At 36.5% G+C, this 25840-nt stretch overlaps 1 protein-coding gene across 3 annotated transcripts in view; it reads right to left on the reverse strand.

Moving 5' to 3' along the window:
- The window catches only part of HS3ST5 (heparan sulfate-glucosamine 3-sulfotransferase 5), a 186623-nt gene that overhangs the window by 90891 nt on the left and 69892 nt on the right, over positions 1-25840 (reverse strand). Inside the window, exon 1 of one of the 3 annotated variants that reach the window (XM_088522723.1) lies at positions 10617-10673. The exons of the other annotated variants lie outside the window; for them this stretch is intronic. The gene's annotated coding sequence lies outside the window, so the exon portion shown is untranslated. Of the gene's footprint in view, positions 1-10616; positions 10674-25840 lie in introns of those variants that run through there. 3 annotated transcript variants of the gene reach the window in all.

The following is a 25840-nucleotide window of genomic DNA, read 5'->3' on the forward strand; positions in this document are numbered from 1 at the left end:
TTATGCTCTTATTCTGCTGCCTTTTTGCCTTGACATTGACCAGAAATTTATTATAGAGGCATTTTGTAAATTGCTAATAAACTATCTTTATAATGAAAACAATAGAGGAAATGTTACCAACACTTATCAATGATCATCTTTTTCTTGCTTTCTCTACAAACTGTGCATATTTATAATCTAGCCATATCTCCATCTTGAAGAAAAGAAACACAGATAAAAATGTGAATATTGCATTTAATTGCAATCCTTATATTATAATTTCTACCTTTAGCCATTGTCAGGAAGGAAGGAAGGAAGGAGGACAGAACAATTTTTAAGTGTAGAAACAAAATTAAATCAAAAAGCTTCTGCAGAAACATTAAGAGATATGCACCTGCCTGAGATCCTTTCACTATGGTCTGGACCTAACAAGTGCAGATGTATGCATACTCTTTGAACTTCACATTTTCCTGTTGTGTGTTTAATGCACCAACACATTCACTTCATTACTGCACGAACACTTCAAGAAATGTTGAACTGTACAATGAGGAAATTGCAGAATATAGTACCAGTCTAGGAAAATATGTCCATTTTTTTCTTTGCAAGGAGAAGTCCTTATTAAAATAATTTCATTCACTTTACATAAAGTACTTACTTAGCTCAATATCAATTTACTTCTGACTGCTATTGCCTGTATGATAGATGATTTATAATACTGGATTATTCTCTTTTTTTCATCAGAAACATCTATTTATTAATAATTTATTAGATAAATTGCTTCTGATTGAGCAGTTCAAAAAAAAGCAGGTAAATCAATGGCAAAGGACAGGACACCAAGCAATATTTTATTATGATATAATAATTCAAGCTTATGCGTTAGACTGAGCTGATGATGTCCCTAATGCCCTCTTTCAGCAGCTCAGTTTTGTAGTGTAAATGTTCAGCAAAAATAATAAAACATATTTTAGATATTGCTGTGTGAAATCCTGCTGATTTCATAAACAGAATCTTTGAAAACTAATAGAAGCTGGTTACAGAAAAAAAAATGTAGAATACGAAACTTCACTGCAAGCACACAAGTTCTGCCTAGAAATGAGCTTAATAGTTACAGGGAGAAGAAATATGAACTTCTCACTCAGCAATGTGAATGGGCCTTGGGAAATCACAAGGGCCTGGTTCCTCACATCAGTGGTAAAGATTGTAGGATTAGATCAAAAGAGTATTTGACTTCACACATTTGTGGGAAATGGACAATAAGAGAATGAAATATGCAAAGTCATTATGAGGGAGTACAAGCTCTTGCGTCATCATATATGTCATACTCAGAGTTAAAGAAGTTGCAGCTAAACTGATCACAGGAAATAAAATGCATTCTAAGGGCTGTGCTCTGATAGTCTTCACTGCCTTTGATGCCTTAGAGAAGAAAAGGGGAGATTTGGACACATTGGGTATATTTTGGGCATCTCGGTGGAAAAAAATATATATACATCTCCATTCTTCCCTATTCGAGGAAAGCAAGAATTAAACAACTTTAAAACTTTCAAGGAAGCACACGAACTCACCAAAAAAGAATATTGTTGAAAGTCATACTTTTTTATGGGTATTCTATCATTACAAAAGAGACTGTTTTCACATGAGACTTGAGGAGACTAGTCAATAATGTGCTGACAGTATGTAGACTTATTTAAGAAATTGATACTGTTCAGTTTGAAAGAACAGAAAATGTGCCAAGAATAGATCCTTTTTATACTTGGTAATAGATAAGAATTTCCTTTCTGTTATGTGATGAAATGTCTTATTGATTATAAACAATAAGTCTCAAGAATGACAGATCTACCAATAAATTCAACAGTTCAACACTTAGAATATATGCAAATATCAATATATGCACGTTTAAATAGTGATACCCTAAATTTATCTAGTGTAAGCAATTTTAAAGAATAGATACAAAGTGAAAATATCGAATTAAGTGTGGGAGCATCATTACTTTGGGGAGGGGCGTTATTTATTTTTTCATTGAACTGTTTGTGTTAATGGGAATACTACAGATTTTCTTTTTGTGACTGTCCATTTTTGATGTGAATTTATCCAGTGTATCTAAAAGTAGATGATGAGTGTATACTTGCAGGCTATATCAGCTCCATCATTTTTTCAGTGCCTCATAAAAGAGCAAAGGACAAGTCACTTTTATTCTTTTCTCATCAGAGAAAGATCCTTTTCAACAGACTTACTGCTTTTCTGCTAAGTGTGCTAGCACTAATGTCAACACTATTAACTGGTTAGTTGTGTGACTGTTATTGTACCTAAAACTTCTAGCTGGTTTCTTCAATAATAAATACACCCAGACCTATCCAGAATCTCTATCAATATGGGAAAAGTAAAATTCTTAGGGCTCAAAGAAGCTCCTGTGTGCAAATCTTCAGCTTTTTATCCGTGAGTATCTGCTGGGTCCTGGTTCTCTGACCATGGCCTCTGCATCCCCTTATTTTGCTCCTGGTCTCTCTCTTGGAATGAGACATCTGGTTCCCCCTGCAATGAAATCTGGAAATGCTTTTGGACACAGTTCGCTCCAGAGATCACTCCCTATGGGCAGTAGGAACTAGACCTTTCCAGGCTTGATACATTCCATCCTGCACAGACCCATCCAGCTGTGGGCCTCTGACCACATGCCCTTATGATGCAGAGAATGCACAGAAAGGTTAAGTTTGGAAGGGACCTCTAGAGATCATCTAGTCCAACCCCCCTGCTCCAGCAGGGACACCCAGAGCATGTGGCACAGGGTGGCATCCAGGTGGATTTGGAAGATCTTCAGAGAAGGAGACTCCACAACCTCTTTGGGCAGCCTCTTCCGGTACTCTGTCATCCTCACAATAAAGAAGTTCTTCTTCATATGGAGGTGGAACTTCCCGTGTTTCAACTTACACCCGTTATTCCTCATCCTGTCACCAGCCACCACAGAGAAGGGCCTGGTTCTGTCCTCCCTACAGTCACCCCTCAGGTACTTGAACATATTAATCAATCTCCTCTCAGCCTTCTTTCCTCCAGACTAAATAGGCCCAGCTCACTTCTTAGTCTTTCCTCATACAACAAATGCCCCATACAATTCCTTTGCATTTAGCTATAAAAATACCACTCTGGCAGTCTGCAATTTAGATATTACATAATTCCAAACACACTGAATGGAATAAGAAAGTATAAAAATATTAGCTACTGCTCGGGGACATGCATATGCTGCACATCATTGGCATTGAAAGGAAGGACTCTACTCAGTTCAGCATTTGTTCTCATAGTAGGAGTCAGGGAGCTCCAAAGAGCCAGCTCCACTGGCAGCAGCTTCAAAGAGGAGTAAAATAATGCTGTAGAGCTGAGCTTAGAGGAAATTTGCTCTCTTCTACTCTACAGATCTAAACAAAGGGCCCAGCAGAAGTATGACATATCTCACAATTGACTGTTAAAAGGGAAGCCAAAAGACCAGCAAAGGTTTTATCTGTCTCCTCTTTATCTTCATGGCTGTTATCTTTACTCTGCCTTTCTCCCATTCACTTAGTAGAATGACAGGAGGAAAAGGGTCCAAACAATAAAGAATAACCAATGAACGAACATGTTTCTTTTGTCCCACTTAAGAGAGTAAACTCCTCCCTCATCCACTTGATAATTTAAAAGCATTTGAAAAGCTTATTGACTTCAAAGCCAAGGGTATTGACTCATTAGAAGCTATTCAGGAGGAGTCACCTGGGTTGCAGAATGTCCAGGCTGAGCTGCCTCCCACTCCTATGAGGGCTGTGGGAGCAGCTGTATCTGTGTTGTCTGCTGTGAGCTCCAAGCATTAAAATCTTATGTTAAGATGCAGTAATGCGTGGGATCTGGTAGTTTTGTATTTTTTTTTCTTAGTAATAATTTTGAGTGGAGTTCATTGCCTTCTGTGATCCTGCTAGAGACACTTTGTGTGTGTTTAAGACTTACTTTAAAGAAAGAAAATTTTACACAAACATATCATAGAGGAGAATCACCTGTTTCTAGAAAGACAAAATTTAAAAAAGAAATATTCTAAGTGATATTTTTAGGTCAGACAATAGCAAGTAATTCAGGAATTGTGTATTTTAAGAAACGACCTCCTTTTTCTCCACAAATGAAAGTTATTCTCCCTCAAACAATATATAGTAAATGACCAGGAGAATGTTCCTACTTTACATACTGCACTGTAAAATAAAAGGAATTAACTTAAACCACCACAGCTGAATCATGTATGTTGCATCAACAGAGTAAGACAGAAGACACTAAATATCAAAGCATAGGAATGTTTTTTTCCCCTTGCTTATCGCTATGATCTTTTGCTATCTCAAAGATAATAGCTACTACTCACTCTAGTAGTAGCTACCCCAAGTAAGTCTAAATGCCAAAAATCTTTCAGACTATGACCAAAAGAACAATACTAAAAGGTTTTAGTGTTATTTTGAACCCATATCCAGAAATGATAATTTAATAATTAAGTAGTTCTTATGTATGCGTTTCTAAATTCTTTAATGTCTCAGCATTTTAGCTGAGACAAGTTCAGTCAGGTATTGAAAAACTAAAAAAGTAAAGGTGAACAAGAAGCAGCCAGTTGTCTATGTTTCCTTCCAGACATTACTGTGACAACAGCAGAGAGAGCAGCTGTAGCTATCTCTGTGGCAGTGAAGTTGTTGAACTGGCAGCAGATCTCAGGGATGCTTAGGCAGGTGCAAACCATAGTCAAAGTTTTTCCCTGCATGAACAACAAACTTTGTTCAGGTACCAAAATGTCCTTTTTTTTTCACTAAAGTGCTATGGATGCAGGGAGATATCTAGCATCCCTTCTACATGCAAAGCAGAAGAATGAACCTGGTAAAACATCAAAGCATTTTCAGGTGTGTCCTTCTCAATTTGGACACTTCTCCACTCTTCCTCCCATAGCCAACACATCTGATATTACTTTTGGGAACCCTAGAAATTGTGCAATGATTTTGCTCTCCAATTCTCCAAAAACTAAGAAATCTATATTCACATCACCATCTGTAAGCAGGATTCCTGAGTTTCGAGTGTTCTTGCATTTTATATAATCCTACTAAAATCATTTGGAGTCACTGGGACCCCATTACAACCAGGGACAAAAAGAGAGTAAACCATGAAGTACTTGGAATTTCTGCGATTCCTGCCTGCATATATCTTCACCTCTTTCTTCCCTGTGCTCATATAAAGTCATTTTCAGAGTAACTGGAAGTTCCGGATCCCAATGGCGTTGGTCCAGTACATTTATCTCTGGGGTAATCTCCCTTTGACAGATTGTCTTAGGGCGGTAGCCATGGGATGTTCTTCAGCACAGAGGTGCTGAACTGATCCCTGACACTCTGAGAACTCTTGAGCAAACCTGGGAGGAATTTCTGCAGACTGTTTCTATAGACGTTCTATCTCATTTGCCACATAATTTATGTGGCAACAACCCATTCTGCATGTGAACCTATGTTGTATGTGAACAACCCAAAGCTACCCAATACATCTACCCAAAGGAAAATAATCCTCATGTCTTGTACATGCTATGCATTACCCATTCTTCTGCTATTCAAAATGCATCAGAAAGAAGTGAAACTTATAAATATAGTGTATTACTATCACAGTACTGCCAGTATGAAGCTTAAAAATTAGCAGAAGGTCTACATCAACAGGAACACCTAGTCCCTTGAATGGGAGACCCTGTCACAAATATAAAGTCAAAGGCATCATGAAGTCAAAGGCTCAGCAGCAAATCTATTTTCAGAATGGTACATATCAGATAAAGAGGCAGACTCGGCTCAGCAGAGAGGTGTCTTCTATCATGCTAGCATGCAAGATAACATAAAAATGGGCAAGGAGTGGATGGAGCTAGGACACTTTGCATTGCAGCCCTGGCAGCTGGGTTCACTGCACTCACTGGGAAGAGAAGGCTGTGACACATATAGACCTCTGGCAGCTTTGTGTGACAATTAGAATATGAAGTAGACCAGTGGGACTCATCAGCACACTACAGTGACAACCTATCCCAAAGATTTTGTGAACACAACTTAGGTGTGTATGATTTAAAAGGAGAAACAGTGGACAGATTCATTAAGAGGATATTATCCATAATATATGCATTCCTGAAGGCATATTTATTTAAGTGTATGTATTCATAACTCTCTAAATCTTTCTGGGAATGATGAAGAGGGTAAAACCCATATGTTGTGATAAGTGCTCCTGAAGTTTTTTTTTTCCCATCAAAGCCTGAATAAATCTTCCAACCTCAGCCATTCTGTGATTCTGTGATATCATCTACTTCAGGTCTACTTAGCAAGATCTTCCCAGTTAGTGCCCAATAAAAATCACTTTAAGAGGTTATTTCTTCCTATGTTTCCTACTACATGATCTTAAGGTCAAGCAGGATTTTCATTATTTTCATATTTGGGAATGTTTGGGAAGTTGTACAGTTTGTCTTGGTGGAAGCTTTCACACATTCCAATTAACTGTATTATTTAAAGAGAAGACAGAGAAAATATCAGGAAACCCATTGCTGGAACATAAGATATACAAGAAGAGGATGAGGCCTTACTGTGGATTACTGTTACTTAAAGGGAGCATGTAGAGGAGACAAGGTGGAGCCAGAGTCTTCTCAGAGGTACACAGTAGGAGGACAAGAGGAAGCAGTCTGAAGAGGCTGTCAAGAAATTCTGATTTGATATCAAGAAAATATATTTTACTGTGAAGGTGGTCAGCCATTGAATGTTGCCTAGAGAGTGTGGAATCTCCATCCCTGGGAATATTCAAATTTCACCAGAACAAGGGTGAGCTCCCTGCTATAACTAGCCCTTCTTTGAGCAACGTGTTGGACTGGAGACATGCATCAGCAGGTTTTCCAGAGAAAGTATGGCTTCCTGCAGACATAATGATGCTGTTTGGAGATCTGAGCTGACTCACAAAGATGAGCAGGTGCTAGAGTAGTAAATACATTCTTAATACAAATATCACTGTGGCTTACCTTTTCAGTATTTTGGTGGGGAGAAGAATTCATACCATGGTATCAGGATAGGGCCATCATATAAAATTAATCAAATGACTCACCTTACCACCTTCTCTCCTTAAATGAATGAGTGTATAGGTTGCCTGAAATAACATCCATTTCTAATTTTTCTGATTGGATCTAATTTCTCTGATTGGACTACTCTTTATTTCAGTCATGTTTTCAGTGCATTCACATCTTGTTTTGTGAAATACTTCCAGGCAGGCAGCAAAAACAACCCTAATTCTGTATTGAGCCTCCTGGGATCTGATTTAATCCCACTCACACAGAGGCAGTATTTCTCAGTTTGATCTCAAATCTTGCCTGCTGACTCCTCCTCTCCAGAGTGCTGCAGCCAGCCACACACAGCATGTGCAGCTGAGGCTGAAGTGGGAATTTTCTACAGGCATGCAAAGGAGCATGACCAGGTGCATTAGGCGGCACTTTGGATATGTAGGTACCCTGTGTCTATACAGTCCACAAAAGCAGGCTGTCATTGACCAGTTATGCAAACAGTACAAATGGCCTCTTTTTCAGAAGTCGGTTTTGCAGTTTGAGCTAAGATGCTGACAACAGAGAAGAATGCAATGAAGTTGCCTGTGCTAACACAATTATCTTGCTGTTTCCTGGTTTCCTCGATAAACACACAGAAAGAATTTCTCCATACTGCACAACAGCGGTGGTTGAGTCAGAGCAGCAGCCTTTATTTTTGATTTGCTTTTATGTCAGTTCTCGTCTCTGCCGAAAAGCTGCCAACTATTATCATATTAGCAGCAGATTTGGAGGGTGTTATTCCATTCCAGACCAAAACTATGTAGTCCAGTCTCAGATGACATGGTTGATATTTCACAGTGATCTCCTGTCACGTGTTGGATTAATTAACTCAGCTCTGATTAATTAAAGAAGTTTATTTTATTCAACCATCTAAAATACTAAATTCAACTGATTTCCTGCAGAGATACAAAGGCACAATTCCCACTGCAATCTTTCATTATTCTTTACAGAGATACTGTGCCATATTCTATACTCCCACTGGAATTATACTGATGTGACTCTACTGACGTTGGTAAAATTATTCTTGATTTACTTTGGTGCAAAAGAGATCAGAACCAGGCCTACTGGGATACAATAGTTTCTCCCCATGCTCATATTTACCTTGCTTAAGACTACAAAGAGGAAGACATTCCTCAGACAGTTTCAATATACCATCCTGTATCATGACAAAGAAAAAAAGAAAAAAGAAATAAAAGTCATGCTATCAACTCTCATGTGATCCACAGTTCATTGTGGTTATCTGCAAGAATGAGAACAGCAGAAACCCCACATAATACAGAATAAGAGCTGATGTTCATGGGACCTGCTTTATGCAATACTGTTTAAGAACAAGACTGCTTGATATTTTTTGTGACAAAGTTTGAAAAAAAAAACCTCCAGAAAAAAGAGTTTGCTTTAAAAAATAATAAGAAAAAGAAAGCGATTCAACAGTTTCAGATAAAGTTCCCTCCAAATGGAAATATTTCTACTTCCAGCATTATTTCCATGATTTCTCCAGTGTTCTTCTAGCACATGTATTTACCAACCTGCTAAAAAGCAAGAGATTTTAAGAAAAGACTACCAACAACCTTGGTTTGTGGTATTTGATCAGCTGAAATTACTAAAAAGGCTGGGGAAAACATCTGAAAGGAGTAGACAATAAATGAATATTGTAAAGGACAGGCAGGTGAGTGACAGAAGCTGCTTCAATGAAAAAAGATGAATGTTTGAAAAGACTTTTTTCCATACTTTTCCATTTATTTCTGTTAAACATGTCAGAATCAGTACTACCTGAAACGTTATTTGCTCTGTAGAAGACAATTAGCTTTAGTGAGTAACCACATTATTTCCCATGAGTGTCAATTTTATAAATTATGTGTATTTCTTTAGGGGGATCAGAAACCAGAGTGATTAAAACAACCCAAGAACTTAAAACAAGCAGAAAGAAACCATAAAGCTTTTCGCAATAATGTTTCAGCTCACCATATTGAAACGTGGTAGAGCTTCTGTGGGATGCACAGAAGGTTTTTTAACCACAAAATTTTGTCAATAAATCTGCTTTTTCAGCTCTCATTTTTAACTGTACCATCTCCTAATTAACCTATGAAACTATGAATTGCGTGATAGAGCCAAAAAAATCAAAAATGCAACCCTATTTGGCCTTTGCAGGCAGGACTTCCACTGATGTCAGTGTGAATACGCTGCACAAAGATGCAAAATGGGATGTGGAATGTTAAACAGAGGTTTAGTAAGCCCCTGCTCACTTGCCTCTGCCCAATTTAACAGGTTGGATAGGAAAATCCTTCCATGTTTGCACCACTCTACCCTTAACGTGCAGCATACAGATTTTATTATTAGTTCTCACCATTACTATAGTACACGAAATCTGGGTCAAGAAATCTATCTATTTTGCAGGCACAAATCTATTTTGTGACTGCAAAAACTGAGTTAAATTTAAAAAAAAAAGTTTTTTTTTTTTTTTTCCCCATTATAAAGGAGAAATTATTTGCCATCCTTTCCTGGTGGCCAAGCCTTCCTCATGCAATCACAACATGCTTTCTATGTCATGCAATCACAACACGCTTTCTATGTTTTATTTTTCCTACATGAGGCCTATTTTAATTTATTCTTATGTTCTCACTTGACTCTGGGCTTTACAAAAGAACACAAAATATCACTGGGCTTATGATCAAATCGAGAGCTCTGGCAACACTGAAAATAAGCACAAAACAAAATCCCCATCAGCAATGACACCATCTTTCCAAAGCAGGTGCTTATGGAGAGAGGGCTCTTGTTTTTTTACAATTCCCCCTTAAATTAATTTTGCATTACACATCAGCTATGAATTATTGGCAGATTGAGCTGATCTGGCATAGTGTGTGACCCAAAAAATCATTAACGGTCATTCCCCAGATCCTAAGGGCCACTCTGCATGCAGCAGCAGAGACCGTTATGGTTGTCAGAGACAGCTGGATGTCAGGAAGCAGAAATCGATGTGTGGGCCAACTAAAATGCTTATGTCAGCTCTGGTTCTTACATTCCCTTTCATTCACCCTACAGTGACGCTACTGACTTCCAGCAAATCTTTGACTTCCAAACTCTGGTTTTCTTGGAACCTCAAGATAAAAGCAATGGGTAAGAGTTAGATTAAACACTGACTAGTCACTGGATGTATTTGCAGACATCTTACCTGGGCTGTTATTATTTTGTCTAATATTGTAACAATGACAATGGACTTTTAAGAGTAAGCTTAGATAGGTACAGCCATGTGCAGTCTCTGCAAGATGGACCAGTGAAGGTGGAAGAAAGGGGTTTAGTCTATAGGTTTATTCCATTTGGAAGGAGCGCTTTAGTTACGCAGAAATAATAATCTTTAAATCAATGTCTGAAAAGATCAGTGTCCAGAAAGGTGCTTACCCTTTTTCTTAAACTGTTCTCTAGAAATCTGTGGGATGGACTGCTCAAAGAACTTAAACCTTATTTCTCAGTGGAACAGAAGGCTGTGCTATTGGGCTTAATGTTGTCACGTCATGCAGATAACTTCCACTCAGGCTTTTCTGTAGCTCAGCCTGCTCACCAGTTACAAGCCCTGTGGTAGTTCATATGGTCAACAATGATTCACAGTCAAATTAACTTAAAAATAGAGATGGTTAAAAAAAAATAGAGACAAAAAAAAAAAAAAAGGAAGAGAATTTAGGAGAAATACTTTCCTGTGTTTTAGGGAACAAAAGGTCAAGTTTTTCAAAATAATTTTACTTGAATTCAAAAGAATAACTTTATTTGCTAATATATTTATGCAAATGAAAATGCAACTCAAATGAATCTCCACTTGCTGCAGCAAGTATGGTCATGTAATTAATTTTTATATACAATATTCTATTTGTTTTTAAATGTACAAAATGGGCAATGGTGCAGCAGTTCACACTTCGTTCAAAACAATTCCTCCTCAGAATTACTAAGCAGAAGATCCCAAAAGAACAAGCAATATGATAATCTATATAACTGCTGAAAATATGAAAAGCAGCACATACCAAGAAGTCCCACTCCAAATGGGAATTCTTAAGAACTCCCATTGCAACAAGTCTGCTTCAGTTGAAAGCTTTATAGCTCTTGTTTAAAGCTTCAACAAATGCAGGTAACATCTGGGCATACTGACTCTGAGCTGACACAAATTGCCATAACTCTATGGAAGTCAATGATAATACATTGATTTCCACTAACTGAGCCTTAAAAAATGCTGCATTCATTTGCTAAATAAATGAACTCCCCGCCCCACACTCCCTTTAAACATTATTTAGCTTTTCTACAGGGTAGAGGGTTGAATTAGCATAAACACTCAGCATCTGAGCCAGGCAGGGCATATGCAGAAGGAAGACATAAGAAATTCACTATTGTGCCTCTCCTTGCTATAGATTAGCACAGCCACTGTCCTAAAGATGGCTAAGAAAGCATCGTATAAGATCTGAAGACTGGGGGCAGTAAGTTATTTGCTTAATTAATTGTTCCTCCCATCATTTGCTTCTGTTATTGTTTAAGAAGAAACAGTAATGGATACCTGAGTCATTCCACTTGAGGAAAAACAACAACAACAACAAACTTTTTAGAATAAAAGTCCAGAGAAATGAGGTGGATGGGAAAAATTAACAATTCATGATCTAGCCAGCTGTTTTAGCACCAGCGTTTTACTCCTATCAAGTCATTACATGTGTATGATGTAGTATAAGAAACACAGAATATAACTTTTCTTAAGAAGACTGATGGATGGCCTAGTTTTTGAGGTAGTATTCATATTGTTATCCACTGGGGTTTATGTTTAAAAGATTATCTTGACATTAGGAAAGGAGCTTTTCTGTATTTTTTTCTCAGTTAAGTTTTGAACTCTATGCTTACAGGGAAAACTAAGCTGATAAGGTTTTAGACAAGAGTTCCATAAAGAGAACACTTTTAAAGAGATAATTTTCTCTTGCTATTGAAATTCCTTTTAGATTCCATTTCCCAGACAAAACACTTGTTTTTGGCATTATCCCCCATCCAGAACTCAAGCATTATGCACAGTGAGGCTTCTTAGATTGCAGCAGTTCTAAGTAGGACATTTATTCTCCCCAGTGGAGAGAGCAAAGCCCCAGGCAGCCCACGTACATGCCCACTTACTATCACAGATACTCAGTTTGTTTGTTTTAGAAGCTGGGAAGCTAGGAATCATATCTGTGATTGCATTTAAAGAAGATGTTTTACTACTGATTTTTATTCTTGATCATGCTCTCGGTCTTCGACAAAATTGGAACCTATATCAAGGTCAAGGAGTATTTTTCATTTTACACATTCTTCCACCAGTGTCACAAGTTCACAAATTTTATGATCCAAGAGAACCATCTATGAAACTAAGTAATGCACAAAAAAACCCTAACTTGCCTGTCTGGGTAGTATATATGTATGTAGTCAAAAGTAAACAGTTTGTTCATATGCTTTTCTTGACTGATTGACATTGAAAAGAAGTCTCTGCTGTATCAGCAATTAAAATCCAACTGGGGATCAGATTTGAATTAGGTGATGGTTGCCTGGCCAGATACATGAGTTACATCATAATTTAATATTTCAAAGATTCTAGCTGTTTGCTAATTTAGTAACTTTTATATAGGGATATGATATTCTGGAGCAATTTTGTTTTATTCCTATTAGGTGCCTAAATCATCCACAGTGCTCACTTGATAGACACTGCAAGCCTATTTAGAAAAGACAGACCTTAAAGACACTACTAACAGCCTGAATTAAGATCAGAAGGCCACTCTTTCACTTTTCTATGAGAGTAACTCAGACTCATAATGTTATATTTCTATAATTTTGAATTGTAAAAGCCCACCATATAATCATCACTTTCTTTTCTACATAATTATAGTCATAGTTTACATCCAGAATGTAAACACAGAAGAAAAGTAATTGTAATTTTCACCAACAGCTAGTAAAATCACTGTTTTAAAGTTAAACCCACAAAAAATGCTGTCATGTTCATGCTAGTGGTGCCTGAGCATTGTTGTTTAATAAAGTGTATCAATTAAACATGTGATTGAAGCTATAAATTTTTAAGCTCACGAAGTGGAACATCCCAAGTGTTATAACAGGAGTTTTGTATATTGTCAGTGGAACAAAGACACACAGAACATTTGCACAAAGTAGTTTTGATATCAATAGGTTGAATTGTCAAAGCTATGAATCATTAGAAAAAGAAGTGCCTGTAACAAGTAACACAAGATTTTCTAAGAGGTTCTGTAGTGAATTGTAGCTAAAATAGCCAAAAAAGCTATTTCACTTCTTTTAACTGTTCTATTTTTCTTATCAGAATAATAAACATGACTTATAAAAATGAGGAGTTTTCAATTTTTAGTGTCTTTTATACCTACCCTCAGAAGAGGAATAATTTTTCTCTTTTCTTTTAAGGCTGCTGGGCACCTTTAAGAAAATATTAAGCCTAAAAAGCTTTAAATTTTCCTTCAGACTGTTTCTAGGTTGATTGAATTTGAAGATTAAAAATCACTGATTTGTTTCCACTTTTTTAATTTTTTTTTTTTTGCTGATAGTTCTGTAATATCATTCACATTTTTATCTGCTTTTTTATTATGCACTTTCCGAACATGCTTTCATACTTCTGGAAGGTAGATAAATAGTAAAAAAGAATGTTGCTGTTATTTCAGCTTTTCTCATCAGGAAGAAAGCTGACAGCATTATGTGAAAGAGCCAGGTCCTAGAAATCCAGTTTATCAGATTTGCTTTAGCGAAATGCAACTTGTACAGATAAAGTAGCTCAGTTCTATGCTGTATGCTGATAATGCAATATACTGCTTTGCCCAGTACTCAAGCTGCAACAAACTGGGAACTATTTCATTCATTTCATTTGTACGATATAAAAGGACATGGGGCTACAAAGAAGCCAGGTGGTAAAACAGAGCTGCATAGGAGTACACATAGACCAGGAAACCTGACAGATCCAGCAGTTGCCTGTGTAATTGCATAAAGGACCCCAAGGATTTCTTCCCTGTTGTCCCAAAGGAACCTCAGTTCCAAGACCAGCTGCTAGAAACATGCTGGTTTGCAGGTTTGGCTTTCATAATATGACACTTGTACACGGGACAGAACTGAATGATGAAACTAAGTAATGCGAAAATTGCTGTTGAATTTTTCCTCTTATAATAAATTGGGATCTATTGCCCATGAAGAAGCACAGAAGCTTTAGAGCAGTAAATAATATATAAGCGAAAATGTATTTCTTATTCATGGATCTGCTGGGACTTTTTGCATGATCTGGTTTAGCTCTACAAAGCAAGTATTTAAACAATGAATACAGACTTCATAAGATTAGCTGGCAGACACTACTTCTTTTTTACCTTGTTCTGGACTACCTTATCAAAAATTCATAGAAAAGAATCCACAGCCCAATAGTTTTTAAAGACAGAAGGAGACATTATAATTTTTCAATACAATCTGAAAACATATTAAGATTAATTCATCAAAGAATTTTCACAGAGCCTGAAATATTATAAGTGAAAAATTCAAAATCTGTGATGACATTGATTCATCTAAAGCAAGGGATCTGTGTTCTAAACAGACATTTCTCTGATCTAAACAGATTCTTCTAGCTTTAGTCTTACAGCACTATAAAGACAAATTTAAATTTTTTTCCCTGTGAAAGTTGATTTTGATTAGAATGACTTATCTTTAGGTAATACACAGAACGTATTGTTGCACATTCATGAAATAATAAATGCATCATGAAAAGCCAACTTTTAGCTGCTTGTAATATACTTTTGGGGCCATTTGCTTCTCTGATCTATTACTAGAGAAAAAATATCACTTTCTATAAGTGATTGCTTCTGTGCATGTGGATAAGTGTCGATGAGTATAAGAACAACAAAAAAGTGGCCTTTAACTGTTGACTAGTAACAGTGTATTCTCCTAAAAACACTGGAGTGAATGACAGTCATTTTCAAAATTCTGCATTGGGCAAAGAAATATGTGCAAATCTTGGTAACACAAGCAATGAACTACAACGAACCTACCGTGAGCTGAGAACTGAGGAGGAGTGAGTAAATGAATATGACAAGTGTGATTAAACAAAAAAAGAGACTAGAAAAGTGCATTGGGGTTGGCAGACCAAATAAGAAAGTGCAAGTGATATCTGTATAGGTTGGGATGTTTAAATGAAATTTATAAATATCTCTCTCATAAATCATAGCTAAGTCTGACATACTGACTGAAATCAACTCTCCGTTGCATCAGCTGATATGAGTTTTCTGCTCAGATCAGCTTGTCTAAAGACTAGTGTCCTATATCTGTGGGACAATTTCATTTTCACAGCCATCTTCAGCTAGATCCTCACAACCTCTTGTCAATGTGGCCTCTCAGTGCTGTGAGGGGAGACTGGACCTCAGGTGAGGCTCAACACCACGTGGGGGGAACACATAAATGAATGATGATGATGAACATGTGTTGCAGGAGGTGTGTTAGATGGTATGCAAGGCCGTGGACAACCTCCAATGGATAGGAGAAATGATATTTCAGACATTGCTTGCCCTTCCCTTTCAGACACCACTCCCTTTTACAGAACTCTACTTCTGTTACCTTCACAGGATGAAAAAACTGCCAACATCTTAGAGAAACTAGTAGAAAATATATATTTGACAGAAATATTTCCAAGGAACAGAAGATAGAGGATGAGAAAGTATTAATAGTATAGGCACTGGCTGTGATGCTTTTATTAAACACCAGTCTGCTGCATCCACTCTCTTTAGTCTGATCTGCTTTGCTGCCTTGTAGTAGAACTGTCTGGTCTGCAGCAAGCAATCTCAACCCTCCCGTTACATTTTAAGAAGGAAAACCCAGATGAAATTAAAGGGTTTGTGTCTGCAGGGGACACAGATACATATCTCATTCTCTCCCACTTCCTGCTTGGCAGTAATTTTGGAGCCCTAGGTGAGGGACAATATGATGTAGACATTTGAGCTGGTTCAAGGAGCAGTACAGCTATGACCGTGCTTTGAAGCTTTCTCAGCATAACCCATCAAGTGAGGCACAAATGTGCTGTTTCACCTCTGAAATCCACTGAATTTCACCTCCAAATCACTGAAAATGGATGCATTGTCTCAAGTCAAGGATACCACCATGATATTGCGATATGCTTTAGCTTTGTTCTTTACTGTCTTTTACCATGTTTGTAGGAACTTGGAAACAGATTTAAATTAAACAAAAAAGGATACTCTTACTTAAAAGTAATAGATATTTTTTGTCTGCCTCTCTTTTTCTTCCTTTACCACTCTACAAGTAGCTGGACACCACGCTTCTGCCACAGCATTTTGGATATTCAAATGTAAAATCTAAACATTCAACTCTTTTGAAGGCAAAATACTGAAGATTTTCAGCTCACTGGACACTCAAACCTCGTAAAATGTGATTAAATTGTATGAGATTCTACATCAATTTTAATATGTACAAAAATGCATTTTTGCACTATACAGGCATATTCAGGATAATCAGTTATTTTTTCCTCGAGCTCTTATGTTTATTAGGATTTCTTTGCCTGCAACAATTTATCTCAGTAGTCCATTTCTTCTCATGAACTAACATCCAGTAAATGTTATTTAAAGAGCCTGATTTTCATTAGTATCTTCTATTGGGTCTGGCAAACACAAAACCAAAAACATAACCTTAAAAATAAAGCACTAGTCCCTCAATGACAGGTGACCAATAGACAGTAACAGAAGCTCAGACACCCAGTTCATCTGAACACCTAAAAGTGGTCACCAAAGTGGTTACATGAAATCTGAACTTATTTTTTTTCCAAAATGTCACTAAGTGTAAATGGATCAAGATCTATAAACTAGACGGATCAAAATCCCAAGCTGCAAAGATTGGAAAGGAGTGAATAACTAGTATCCAATAACTAAGCAAGAAAACCCATTGAACTGACATGCATACCAACCACATGATGCTGCTGAGTAAGATGACATATCTGTTCAGATACTGTCTTCCACTTTCCAGCTAAGATACTATAAATGCACAAGGAACAATTTCACGACTTTGTATTACATCTGGTTCTTCTGTAACAATCCCTTATTAAAAAATAGCAGTGAACCTCATGCTACAAGTCCTGTGTTCTTAATCATTAATGAATTTGCCTTTTCTGTATTTCTCTAACTTGGGGTGATAGATTCCGAAGGAAGCTGGAGCTGGTCTTACTTATACTGCGATATGTATCATCCCCTAAAGGAGAATGGTGAAGAGTTAATTTATTTTGCTGTCTCTGTGGCTTGTATGCTTGGAAAAGCAGAGTGTGCCTGGAAGAAAGTGGTATAATAAGGTGCTGGCACCATAGCTCTTGTTCTCCCAGCTTTTGGAAAAGAATGTCTGGGCTGACATCAGTGTCGCAGAGATGCAAAAATATGCCTTAAATTGCTGCTACAAACACAGCCCTACTTCCTTGGCAAAGCACTGGCTGCACCCACATACTCGGCCACTTTTCTCCTGCACAGAACAGCAGCTCATTTTAACTTTTTCTTCCCAGCAAGATGCATCATTCTTAATGCTACTTAACTGCCTTTGTGCAGCTTTCTCAGGGAAAGTGCTGACACCCAGCATTTCTGTTCATGGAGCTGTTCAAACTGCCAAAACACAAATGAGGAATGCAGACATTTCAAAATATTCCAACTCACTGAGAAATTTCACTCTCCTCTGCCCTTTTTGGCAGATAATGCTGATTTTGGATCTGCACTTTTCTCTACTGCTGCTGCCTCGGAGAGCACACGACAAGCTCTGTAACAGTGATTGTGATCGCTGATGATAACAGTGGGATTGTGATCTGCCCTTCAATTGCTCTCTGCCAGCAGCAGCTTATTTAAGATTGTGAAACACACACAGTCTTCCACTTCCTTCACACTTTTGTTTTCAGATTTTTCTGGAAAAAAAAAAAAAAGTTTGCTTCTCTTTATTATTATTCTCCTAATGTTTTACTTCAGCGATGAAATTTTTCCAGACAAAGGAAGAAATGACCTAATTTTAATCCATTAGTTACACATATTACTTCTACTTTATCAACAAATATCTATTACTTTGAACAGTCATGCGTTAATCTATGTAGCAGCCAACATATGAGGTTATATAGTCATCTTTAGCACTCCTCAGATATGTGTTTTTCATTATTGCTCTACTCAGAAAGCTGTTCTCCCTTGGGGGGCTTCTAATGTGATATTTAGTTTGAATCCTAATGCAGCTAAGATCCATTAAAACTATGCACACAGACTCAAGGGCAGCTGTAAATAATGCAAAAAATAGATCAATACTAATCTTGAATTGTTTGTGTATAATTCTCACAGAGCTCTTATTTATGACTGCCTTAAGTTCTGACTGGCTGCTGTTTTCGGTCTTAGTGGTGACTTCTGGAGTGTGGAACATCAGTGCTGCTTTTACGGACTGTATAATAAATATAAGGAGAATTATATTGTTTCTATATAGGAATATGTATATGATGTATATTATAGAATAAATTCTTCTCTAGAGAAGAATAAAGTTAAGGACTGAATATAAATAACACCACTTCAGTGTGTTTCACTCTGGTGGGGCTTATCTTTCTGATCCTATAAGGAGATTTTGTTATTTTTGTTATTTATCCAGCCCTTCAAGCATAATACACTAGAAAAACAACTAGGATTTATTCTAAATCTTAAAAGAAACAAACTATGTATGTATATCACACCTGTAATGTGTGACTATATTCTTGTCTATATATTATGTACTAGAAAAAAAGTCATTCGTGCAAAATATTTTATTTTAATAAATTATTTAAATTTACTTTTTACCCTCAGGAATACAACCACATTAAATAGTAAAAAAAAATCTAAAGCTAAAAGTATTTATATTTTTATTTCAAGGTTAGATTCCTTTAATAATTTTCTAAAAGTGCTGTATTCATAAGTTGTTCTGAACTATGCAGTTTTCTGAACAGTGAAATGCCTTTCCTTACTCCCATTCTGCCTGTATCATGATTTTTCTTGCTTTGTTAACCCACACACCTCCAACAACTATTTGAAATGTCAACCCAAAGGCTACTAAAATAACTATAATTTTGAAGAATACAGCTCCTTGCAAGGTTCTCTCAGTATATTTTGCTCATTAAAAAATTTGGAGACAGATTGCTGATGAAAATTCTAATAAGTAATAGTAATGCATTAAAACCATCAGCTCAGGGTTTTGTACAACACAGAGAACCGTATGTTGCAAAGCTAGGAATCTCTTTCCAGCTGTCAACTGACAGTGTCCCGGGTTTCCTGCTAATTGGCTACATATCAAGGCAAACAAGTCAGCTAATTTCAGGACATTGAACTGATTAACTTTTGGGTGTATATACATATTTATAGTGTTGTTTCTGTTTAAATAATCAAAAATGTGCTTATTTTATAACTTTAGAAATTATGGGCTGCAAAATCATTAATGACAGAAAGAAAACACAGGAGAAATACTTTAGGTTATATATTTTGAAGCCATATTAATTTAAAAATGAGTGAGACTATGTGTACATAGAATACAGAATATTTGGTCATATCATTCTTTTTGACCTATAAGAGCATGATAATTAGTGAACTATATTTGATGATATTCCCCTATATTTGATCAAGAAGATTTCACACACCAAAAAAAAAAAAAAAAGTTTACCTCTTAATTAATGAAAACTTAATTCAAATATAATTTATTTTCACTTTTTGCCCTTCAGATTCATACCCTCTTATTGCAAAATCCTAAGTTCATACAATCGTGTCTTTTTATACCTATAAAATCCTGAAGTACTCCCTTTGATTTTCCTTGGTATAAAAATAAGCAATTGTGTTGGTGGGTTCTACTGCCTTTAATATTGTGCAGTCCCAAAGCTGCTTGATTCCAAAACTAAGGTTTTAAAGGTTCGAGATTCCATTTAACAATCAGAAAAGTAGTTCTCTTTTAAAAGCAGAATTCTTAAATCTGGAAAGAAAGAAAGCTAAGAAATAAAGTAGCTAAGAAAATAAATCAAGTAGGAGGCTTGCTATAGGTGCTGTGTGTGATTGTATTAGTTAGAGAGTATGAAGACAAATGGTCATCTAAGAAGACTTCTGACTGTATTTTGATCCTATGTATGCCAGGTCCTCTTAAAATCCAGAATGGGCAATTTCGGATAGGCTCCTGTAAACTTTATTTCTCTTATAGCAGTGACAATGGCACTTGTGGTTGTTTTATACACAGCATTGCCTACAAGGTGCATAAAAGATGCGAGTTAAAGGGAACAGAGGCTAGAATCCCAAATCTGGCTAATATGAACTGAATATCTTTAATTTTAAACCAGATATAGGCCCCTTGTACTGTTCCTCTAGTCTCACCAGTTTTGTATTTCTGGTTGCAAAGCAGCCCAGTTTAAACAACTAGTTGGAAGAGGCACTCACACATAAAGTTTATTCATCTGATGATGCTCTCCTCAGAGTGGGGAGCTGCAATTTTAATACCATCAAGACTTGGCCTCATGCTTCCTAAGCAAAAATCAATCAAACACATCTGCAGTTAGAAGTAGAAGCATTGGTTTGATGCATGGTTAACCATCATTAGCTTTTCTGTTTCTGAATAAAACTGTCACTGTGTTTACCTTCAGCTGACATCCATACATACAGAATTTACAGCAAAATAAAATTGTTAGTACACCCTATTCACTGCCCAAAGATGAAAAATTTGGTTTCCATTCATAAGTGTGATTTATCAATGGGAAGATTATCATCTTGACCACAAATAGGTCTAATTAGCCAAGAATACGGGGAACATTATTTATGCTTCCCAGCTTCCTTATTCTAGCACAACCTCTCTATAATATTTTCATAATTTGGAGCAATTATGTAGCAATGGTTGCGAAAAAAATGTCTATGTGGGCAGAACTATCTGCACTGAGTCCTTGTTACTGTGACATGCCAACTACCTTTTATTCAAAGAGACTTTTTCTTTTCTTGCTAAAATGGTAAATTTGGTGATTATTATTATTATATTTAAGTGTGTGGATTTTTTTCCTCTGCTAAATTGAGCCTTAATTTTAAATGAATAGTTATCTCTCTGGAGATCATTATGTCCTATCTGAACACTGTCCACACTTGTAAAATTGAGCCATTAAATAACAGAGCATCCTACTATGACTGCAGGCAGAAGCAAGAATCCTGAAAGATATAGATTAAAATATTAAATATGATATGCAGTATTTTCTGGTTCCTGAATTAGCAAATCAACAGAAGGAAGACTTATGCTTATATAAAGTATTTCAGCTTGAGTGTGACAACATTAATTATCTGCTGTAACATGCTGATTTATAATTATGAAATCAGTAATTTAATTGGCATTTAGTGCAATAAAAACATCCCTGCCAGTGTCATTATCTAAGTGCCGATGCTTGATGCTTTCAAACTTAGTTAAGCTGTCAAAAAAACATTAGTCTGTTAAATCTTTATACCTGCAAAATGGTAACTATTTGACAAAAATGTTTTAAAAAGTGCTACTACATGATAGCTGAAGGTACTATCTACATATTACAGACAAACAGATGAAGCTCACCACTGGTCATCAAGTATATGTCTTACTGATGATATAAATAATATATATACAAATAAAGATGCAGGCTCTTTAGGAACATTAACTGCCACAGAACTATATTAAAATGTGGACTACTGATTATGTCAGTCTATCAAAGCTTTATTTCCAGCTGCAAGAGAGTGGGTTGGCATCCATGAGCTTGCAGGTGCATGACAGGATATTGTGAAGTACAGATTACTGCAACACCCTGCAAAAGATGAGAGCAGCCATCTAAATGAAGCAGGAATGAGTAACGGTAGACAAGATGAGCCAGTGTGCTGCATCTGAGGTACTTTATGTTAAAAAGCAATGGGACTAGTTTTATGCCTGCTATTCCTTTCATTTCTGAACTAGAAATCATAGCTGAAACAGCAGGCAGCTCCTCAACCTCACAGACTTGTCTGAAGAGCCTGATCTTCAGAGCAGGAGTTGCACAAAGGGAGTATATATCAGAATAACCTTAACAGGATAGCAATCTGCATGAGTGATAATCCTTCAAAAGATGAATCCAACTTAAAAACTGGATACAGCAGGTGGGAGAAGACAGGGAAGAGAATAAAAGTGCGGAGCTGTAGTCAGTAATCACTCTAGAATGGTTTCTTAGCCCAGATCCACAAGATATATGTGTGTGTCTCTAACCATTTCCATGATGGAAGGGATTCCTTGTGTTGACGTTGTACCACCTGTCCGGCTGCTAATGGGATTGCTGTTCCACCAGTATGAGCAGTTCACTAAACCATGTGAGAATGAGCCTGGATAAGTGAGGAATAACTGATGACATAATGGCATGAGCTGCTGAAATATTTAGGCATCATTCTCAGTTATTGCATACTGGCCCTTTTTGGGCTCCTGGCAGAGAAGCAGTGCTACAGATGCTGCACATGGACAAGGCTTTTTTTCTCCGGTCATTTTAGAAGAATAGCAATTCCTCACACAATATGCCATTTTGACATAAATTCTACTAAAAACTGCTAAGTTAAAGATAATTGCAAGCATACCAACAGCAAATATAGAATTACCAGTAGCATGGCCCCTTATAGGGGTTTGTGAAAACAGAGGTATAACACTGCTTTGCATTAGAAATATCATGTTGTCAGAAGTGTATAAAGTAGGATTCTCTCCTAGCTTTCTTTAAGATAAACTCTGAGTTACCTCACCTAGAAGTTTAGCAAGCCTTTCGCTTTCCTCTTTCTCCTCTGCCATTCTTATTTTTCCCCCAAAGTCACTTTATTAGATTCTATGTATACCACCAGCTACAAAGCCTGCTAATACATCTCTGTGCACATGAATATGTCTCACCCTTGTGCCACAACAGGTGACTAATATTTTTTAGCCTTCTCATTTTCTGACAATTGGAGTAAGTTAGAACAAATTCCACCCTCAGGCAGTACTGAGATGGTGGGAGCTGATGGGAGCCCCTTGCCAACATCTGGCTTTTGAATACTTTGTGCACACTCTTGAAATCACTAACCAATGCAAAGTAGCAATGCTTTTGTTTTATTTGGTTTGAAAGTAAGCTTCAGTGTCACAAACACTTTTAAGCCTTTGGAAACATTAATAGACCATAATCACAAGAGAATCAGAGCTGGGAAAAGTAAATTCTCCAGCTTAGTACTTTTAAATCAAGATTCTTAGGCTTCTTTGACAAACACAAAAATATCCACAACATGAAAGAGAAATAAATAAGAAATTTTATTGGAAATCAAGGCTATTATTTAAATGTTTGGAAAAAAAAACACATGCAAAAGAATGTAGAATACTTAATATTACTTCCTTGATGTATTTTTGTTATCAATTGTCATTACTAAAAGCATTCACAATGGAAAACATATTCCGTTTTTTAAGCACTTTAAATGCAGATTTGTGAAGCATCACATAATTACTTTTTATTCTCCCTTTTGTATCATATGGCATAATATGAAAAGAACTATTTTTAAAGTAAGATCCTGAAATTCTTAATGGCCATGTATTTATAAAACAGTATCTTCTAGTGAGACTCCTCAACATAGTAATTTGTTACCCACTGAAAATGAATCCAATTCAAGGAAGTTGGTGCAAACACACCTACTGCAGCATAGGTAGAGTTTCTAATGAGGATCAGAACATTTTCAAAAGAAAAAAAAAAGGAAAGAAATGTGAATTACTAGAATTTTCAAAAGAAGTATGAAAAACAGCTTTGCTCTTTTAGAGAGTTTAGACATTTTACCCACTAGCCTATGAAGTCAGGAAGATGGCAAGACATAGCCAAGCAAGTTAGCAACACACAGACCTAGTTATGTCGTTTCTGGACCAGAGCTGGTTCACATCCAGCCTGAGAGAGGCTTAGGGAAAAAAAAGCTAGCCTGGTAGGAGCAGTCTGTTGAAATATTTCCGTCCTTATTTTGGTAATCAATGTAATATATAATTCAGCACTAGGTACTTTGAAATAACTTAATGCTGAGAGTGCCCTTGTTTTTGTGTGTGTATGTGAGTCAGCTGATGTGTTCTTGAAGGACCAGTTTCTGGAAGTTATGTATACATAATTTATTTGAAGTGCTTAAGCATGTTGCTGGCCTTTATATCTGTGAGTAAAAAATGTAGTAAATTATCAGAGTATATAAGATCACAGAGCAAATAAAAACACATGAAAATATTGCCACTTTGTTTTGGCATATTTTTACATCATTTTATATGATTTTTAATTTTTGACTCATGGTTTTTGAACAGATAGAGTTAGCAGAGTATATAAACCTGTGCTTAAGTTTAGCTTAAACTTGAACTAAAATTGGTTTAAACTAGGGAAATGAACTGACATGACTAGGACCTAAGTATATGCTTAGAATTCAGACATTCTCAAGCACCTTCTTGAATTAGGACTTAGTCTATCTTTTGCAGAAGATGATTTAGATTTTTTTATGTGATATCTAAAACTCAGCTATGCATTAATTTATTCAAACTACTCAGGAATAACAACTGGATAAGTGGAAAAGTAAAAAAAGAAAAAAGTTACAATACAGCATGCGTGTGAAGAATAAAAATAAGATACAAAGAATGTGGGAAAAAAGCTTTCATTTATTTTAACAAAAAGTTACTTCACATAAATGGTAAAAGTAGGTTAAAGCCAAGGGAAATCTCGTACCATGTTCATCAGCATTAAAACTGACATAACATGAATGATTGTCAAAAACTGATGGGATCTGGCAAGGTTAGGAAATATTAAATAGGCAGAGACTTTGTATAATGTTTTACCATTTCTGACAGTTTATATACCTAGAAAGAAGGCTCATTAATAGTCATAAAATGCAACCTATTCAATTTTGTTTCATATTCTCTGAGGCACTTCAACAGCAATGAAAAGATGATTCGGCCTCAAGTAGAGGCTTCTATAATAGCTGTCAGCTTGACCAAATACTGTTTTGAACAGTCTGGACAAGAAATTTGACAGTGCACTGATCTCTATACAGAATTAATAAAGCCAACTCAAAGATTTTTTGTTGTTGTTGTTTGTTTGTTTGTTTGTTTGTTTGTTTGTTTGTTTGTTTGTTTTTTGGGATGGTGGAAGGGAAGCAGGAACAGAGAAACTCCTATTTCCATGAACTTATTTTCCCTTACTGTTAAGACTAAAACCCTTTCTTTGGTCTCCAAATTACATTTGGATGAATGGCTGCTGCCAGGCATTAGTCTGTATCTGAAACAGCAGTTTCTGAAACAGAAAACAAAGTCTTTGGTATGAAGGCATTCATTGATTTGCAGTTAGGAAAACACAACATTTACAAGTTTGTTCTTTGCCACATCTATCTAATGAAAATAAGCTTGACTGTTTCTTCCAGGTTTAGGCAATGTATACATGCAGGTTATGGTTTCCAAAACCATTTGTGTTTCTTCACACACCAATATACTCCCATCTTCCCTTCACTTACTAATTTCTATTCTCCAAGAAGAATGGCATTCAGAAAGGAAAGAGTGACACCAAAACTAAAACTTTGGGCCTCAAATTAATTGATACGACCTTTATTTGGCTACTGGAATCAATAAGTCCTTAGTGTTTGCAGAAGACAACTATATATCTGTCTGAACAAGAACTTTTGACCTACATAAAAGAGGACTAGAATTATAAAATCTCTGAATTCCTCATCCTCCTTCTCACTCCTCCCAACACTTTTTCAGAATATAGGACTTTCTGGAATACTGCAAAGAGATAAAACC

Source organism: Tinamus guttatus, unplaced genomic scaffold (assembly GCF_059628265.1).
Source record: "Tinamus guttatus ecotype Peru unplaced genomic scaffold, ASM5962826v1 Tinamus_guttatus_pri_ptg000010l, whole genome shotgun sequence".
In the NCBI taxonomy this organism is placed as follows: Eukaryota; Metazoa; Chordata; class Aves; order Tinamiformes; family Tinamidae; genus Tinamus; species Tinamus guttatus.